The 6,344-nt window shown below is 39.7% G+C and overlaps 1 pseudogene across 1 annotated transcript; it reads left to right on the top strand.

The window, feature by feature from the left end:
- Positions 1–459: 459 nt before the first annotated feature.
- LOC308507448 (AP-1 complex subunit sigma-2-like) lies at positions 460–933 on the top strand (annotated as a pseudogene). The gene has a single exon. The product of its transcript is annotated as an AP-1 complex subunit sigma-2-like (transcript).
- Positions 934–6,344: the final 5,411 nt, after the last annotated feature.

Genomic DNA, 6,344 nt, shown 5'->3' on the forward strand with positions numbered 1-6,344 from the left:
CTGTGTCTGTGCTGCCATAAAATATGTAGTTGGTGATACCCGTCATCCTGTGGACTTAACATAGTTGTCTGTGTAGTTGTTTGTGAATGTTCTGTGTATGTGTGCGTGTGTGTGCACGTGCGCACACAAGTGCTTATATTTGCCTGCATGAGTCAGTACAGGGAAGCATCCATAAGAAGAACCCCAAGAATTTGGAAATAAGTACCAAAATACAAAATCAATATGTAATGGATCAAAGCAGAAATATGCAAAATTGCCTCAAAGAGATAAAATGATTCCAAGGCTAGCAAGGTTTGACATCATCCCAAGCAAAGGTAGAAATACATCTAAATGTGAACGACTCAAGAAGAAGCAACTGCCTACAAGCAACACGGCTTCTTTTCCACAGCTCAGCGACAGGGGCTTCCCCTCAGCATCAGCCTCGGCTGTTGCTCGCTGCGTCGGCTGCCTGCAGCCACCATGCAGTTTATGTTGCTTTTTAGTCGTCAGGGAAAGCTTCGACTGCAGACATGGTATGTCCCATTATCAGACAAAGAGAAGAAAAAGATCACAAGAGAACTTGTTCAAACCGTTTTAGCTCGGAAACCTATAATGTGCAGCTTTCTTGAGTGGCGAGATCTGAAGATGCTTTACAAGAGACATGCCAGTCTGTATTTTTGCTGTGTTATTGAGGATCAGGACAATGACCTAATTACCCTGGAAATAATTCATCGTTACATGGAATTACTTGACAAGTATTTTGGCAGTGTGCGTGAACTTGATATCATCTTTAATTTTGAGAAGGCTTAGTTTATTTTGGATGAGTTTCTTTTGGGAGGGGAAGTTCAGAAAACATCCAAGAAAAATGTCCTTAAAGCAACTGAGCAGGCTGACCTACTGCAGGAGGAAGCCGAAACCCCACGTAGTGTTCTTGAAGAAATTGGACTGACATAACTCTCCTTCCTTGTTGATGACTTCTTGTGGCATTTCGCACTCTGGAGATGGGCACTGCCTTCATATCCATGTTAGCTAATGGTGTAAGATGACGTCTTGTCAGCATTACTGTTTTGCTAAGCTGCTTCATTCAGGCCTACACAATTTTTTTTTAAAGGGAACTGTCGTTAATCAATTGATAACAAGAGACTTAAATATGAATTAGAATGATACAGAAAAAAGAAAAGTACCTGGATATTTTAAGGGTCATAGATAGGTCTGTTTCTCTTAATCTGATTAAGATTAAGAGAGGTAACATCCCCTCCTCCCTATCCTACCCCCCCCCCGAAATCACAGTTGTTAGGTTCCTAAAAAATTATGTGTTATGCAAATCCGTGTTATGTGAAACAAAGCACTAGTACAAAAAGGTGGGTTAGGTTCCAAAAATTTAAAAAACATATTATTATATTTTTATAATTAAGAGGAATCTCTTTATTAAAGCAATTTTCACCAAAAGGATAACATATTAATGTGTATTAAAGATTTCGTCATCACTACTAAGCACCATTAACCAAGCGCATTTTCTTTTAACAAGATATCTTCATCCTCTGAACTTAATACTCCATGAACAAAATGGATTTAAAATTCTAATAAATTTTAAAATTCTGCAGTCAAATCTGATACAACTTCCAAGCTCGAATGAAAAATTTCAAATGAGTTATCTTTTGCTCTTAAAAGCTTTTATTATGTTCCGTGTTGTTCCGGGATTTCCCTAATTTCAAACAAGACATTTTTTGCTCTTAAAACCTCTTATTATGCTCCATGCTGTTCGGGGATTTCTCTAGTTCTCAAACCATGTTAGAGTGAAACCGTGTTCTAGGATGCCATGCTGTACGAGGGTTTTCCCCAATTCTAGAACTGTGTTAGAGTGAAACCGTGCTATAGAGGTGCCGTGTAATACAGGGGTTACCTGTAATCCCAACAATACACAATGTCACACAAAGGCAAGTATATACGCATATGCACACAGATAAAATGGCATGCTAGTTTATATACACATGTCCTGTTTTTATACACACGTCCTGTGTTTTCATGGTTTGTACTTCTTGGTGTTTATCTCTTCAGAAGTCAGATCATTTCCAAGGCACTAAAAAGCCTGAGCACATAAGTAAGAACGCACCAAAAGGCCAGAGAGGTGACAGACCTGAGAATACTGTCAAAAGAGTTATTGAAGCAATGATTGAAGGATTTCAGGATGGACAGATAAGACTGGAGAAGATGTAAAATAGAGAGAAGTTAGAGAGGTCAGGGGGTTAGGTGAGGTCAACAGGCAGAAGATATGGAAGAAACTCAGTCAGCAGACTGAAATGACTGCAAACTGGAAAAATCTAAATTTATGATTTAGAGGGAAGGGGCAGATTCTAGTGACTGCAAGGTTTAGGATGTGGCTATGGGAGGTTGTTGAATTTGAACTCAAGATGTTGTTTGAGTCATTCATTCAGACATGTGACATGTAAGATCATAACAGGAAGACAGGAACCCTATGAATTAAGATGCCAAATTCTTCAAAAGCAGAAGGCCAAATATGTTACCCACATAGCATTTTGTGTTCATAGTTTGTTTATGCCCTTCCCACTTAGTGAAATGCCATACCTACTCCACAGTGCCCCACCATATTTCCACGGAGCACAAATATTTCCCCAAGAATATGAATTCTTTTTGTTATATCCTCCCTACAATATAAGTTTATTTTTAATGTGATATATATAATTCAATGACTAAATTTGTACATGTTTATTGAATGAGTAAAGGAAACATTATAATTATGAGATCATTCTGGAATCCAGGAAATTTATTGAAATTTTTTCTCAGAATATTAAAAGAACCAGAAGAGAGCGGCAATAAAGAGAGCAAGAGAGAACAGTAATTTTTTTTTTTTAATGAAAAAATATATTTGTTAGCAAAGAAGGCACTGGTGATATGGATAAGCATTGGTGGAATTGTCAAGGCAGGAATGTGTGCCCTCTGGATGGGAAACAAGGAAAGACAGGGGTGAAAATAAGTCACTTTCCAGGGTACTTGATTATGAGAATGAGAGGGTAGTAGCTACATGACTTTCTCTAAGAATTTCGAATTTTTGATGCTATGATAAATGGCATTTTTAAATTTTACTTTAGGATTGTTTGTTGCTAGGACAAAGAAATAGTTAACTTTTGTATAATTGATCTTATCTCCTGCAAACTTACTAAACCTTCCCATTTGTTCAAGGAGCTTTTTAGTAGATCCTGTAGGCTTTTCTATCCAGACAATTGTGTTGTCTCCAAATAAAAAATAATTTTACTTCTCCCTTTCCAATCTGGATGCTTTTTGTTTAATTTCTCCTGCAAATTGCACAATCTAGACTCTCAAGTACAAAGTTGAATAAAAGTGATGAAAGAAGACATTCCTGCTTTGTTCTTTATCCTGGAAGGAAAGCTTCAAGTTTCCCACCATTAAATATGATGGTAGCTAGAGACCTTTGTCCTCTACGTGCTTTTAAGATTTTCACTTTAATACTGGTATTAAGAAATTAAATTGAGTCATCAAAATGGTGGCGTGAGGTGAGCCTCTGTAAAGCTCCCCTAGAATTTACAACTAATCTAACAACAATAACTCCACAAAGGACTCCCTGCACAGCACACAGGCAAGACGAAGAGGCCCACTACTGAATTCACCTAAAGGTGGGAGAATTGTGCAAGTGGGAGAGGTGGGAGAATCGTGCGAGCGGGGGAGGTAGGAAGGGAGAACTGCGGAGACAGAGCCGCAAGGCCACAGGACGCAGACCTAGCTCAGTGCTCTGAGCTCCCTGCATCCCGGAATTACTGCAGCTGCAGGGCAGGGAAGAACTCGGACTGCTAGGGCTCTGCTTATGGCCCACAGGGCTGAGGGGACAACATATAACACGTCTGAACCCAATGCTCACAGCAGAGACCTCGGAGAAAAGACTGAGGGAAGAAGGCTAAAAACGGTGGTTTAAGCCCTCACTGCTGAGCAGAGAACGGAAGCCTTAGGCACGGAGACTAGCCGCCCCCTCCCTACCCTCCCAGAGCTCGCCCCGCCCCCCCACCACCACCACCTGCCGGGTCCTAGAAGCGGAACAGTAGCAGTGTCAGATCAAAAAGACAGGATATTCGCTGTTCTGAGAACTGTAGACCGCAGACACAGATTCGCAGCCAAACTAGTTCCGGCAAAGGGGAGGGAGCTGTGGAAGCAGAACCGGCTATGGTGGTGGTCGCTGCCATTGCGCTGGGCCACCTCTCACAACTCACTCCGCCCCTGGCCCCACCTATCTGGGCGGATCCCTGCAGGAGTAAACAGAACTGCTGAAACATACGGGCTCTGAATCTGGTGCAGAAAGAGCATTAGAACTTCAAAAGCTCTCCCCACAGAGACGTGGCGCCCTATGACTCAGGCAAACTATTAACAGAGGAGAAGCCCATTTCCCAGGGAATCCCCCCATTGTTTCCCAGGGAATCCTTCCCAAGAGAAGCTGGAATAGTGCAGAGGAAACATAGCACTACTGTGTGAGAGAGGAAAAAAGTCTGCAGTCGGAGAGAAAATACAACATTCTACCAACAAGTATTGGCAAACAAAAGAAATACCTCTTCCTATCAACCTGTTGCAGAAGCCACTCCTGTAGATGTCTAGGAAGATAAATAATAAATCAGTGATTGCCATGAATAATCAAGGCAACAAGACAGCTCAGAAAGAAAGTGAAAAGTCTCCAGAAAAGGAACTTAAAGATATGGAAATATGTGACTTAAATGACAAAGAATTCAAGACTGCAGTTCTGAAAAAACTCAACAAGATGCAAGAAAACACAGAAAGGCAATGTAATGAACTCAGAAACGCAATCAAAGAACAACATGAACATTTTACGAAAGAGACTGAAATTTTAAAAAAGAACCAAAGAGAATTTCTGGAGATTAAGAACTCAATAGAAAAAATGAAGAATGAAATAACCAGCTTAGGTAGTAGAGTTGACCAGATGGAGGAAAGAATCAGTGACATTGAAGATAGAAACCTAGAAATTACACAGATGGAAGAAGAAAGAGACTTGAGACTTAAAAGAAATGAAAGAACTCTACAAGAACTTTCTGACTCTATCAGAAGAGCAATATAAGAATAATGGGTATACCAGAAGGAGAAGAAAGAGAGAAAGAAACAGAGAATATATTCAAACAAATAGTTGATGAGAACTTCCCAAACTTGTGGACAGAACTGAATCCTCAAATCCAAGAAGCAAATAGAACACCTAATTACCTCAATCCCAACAGGCCTTCTCCAAGGCACATTGTATTGAAGCTGTCTAAAATCAACAACAAAAAAAGAATCCTCAAGGCAGCCAGGGAAAAGAAGACGGTAACCTACAAAGGAAAGCCGATTAGATTATCATCAGATTTTTCAGCAGAAACTCTACAAGCCAGGAGGGAGTGGAACCAAATATTCAAACTATTGAAAGAGAGAAATTATGAGCCAAGAATAATATATCCAGCAAAGATATCCTTTAGATATGAAGGAGGAATAAAGACCTTTCCAGACATATAGAAGCTGAGGGAATTTTCTAATACACGACCTGCACTACAAGAAATACTAAAGGAGGCTATTCGACCACAATCAACAGGGACAATTTGTGGCAACATAAAAAGGGGTAGAGTAAAGGCCTGAACCGGAATATAGGAATGGAAAAGGTAAACATGCTGAAGAAAATGGAATACTCTAAATATCACACTTTCTTTTACATAAACTTAAGGGTAACCACTCAAAAAAAATCCAGAACTGAAATATATACTGTAATAAAAGAAGAAACAGAGGGAAACATCATAGAATACCACCACACAGAAATAACAGACAACAACAAAAAGGCAAAGAAACAATAGAGACACAGCCTTACCAGAAAACTAAAGATAGAATGACAGGAAATCCTCACATATCAATAATCAACCTAAATGTAAATGGACTGAACTCACCAATAAAGAGACACAGAGTAGCAGATTGGATCAAAAAACTAAACCCAACCGTATGCTGTCTCCAAGAGACACATCTCAGCTACAAGGACAAGCAAAGACTCAAAGTGAAAGGATGGAAATTGACACTCCAAGCAAATGGTACCCAGAGAAAATCAGGTGTAGCCATAATGATATCAGATGAAACAGACTTCAGGGTGAAAAAGATAACAAGAGACAAAGATGGACATTTCATCATGGTAAAGGGGACTATACAACAAGAAGACATAATAGTCATCAATATTTATGCCCCCAATCAGGGAGCACCAAAAAATACCAAGCAACTACTAACAGAACTAAAGGGAGAAATTGACCAAAACCCAATTATACTAGGGGACTTAAATACATCATTGACAGCTATGGATAGATCATCCAAACAGAAAATAA

Source organism: Rhinolophus hipposideros (genome assembly GCF_964194185.1).
Source record: "Rhinolophus hipposideros genome assembly, chromosome: 14".
NCBI classification, from domain to species: domain Eukaryota; kingdom Metazoa; phylum Chordata; class Mammalia; order Chiroptera; family Rhinolophidae; genus Rhinolophus; species Rhinolophus hipposideros.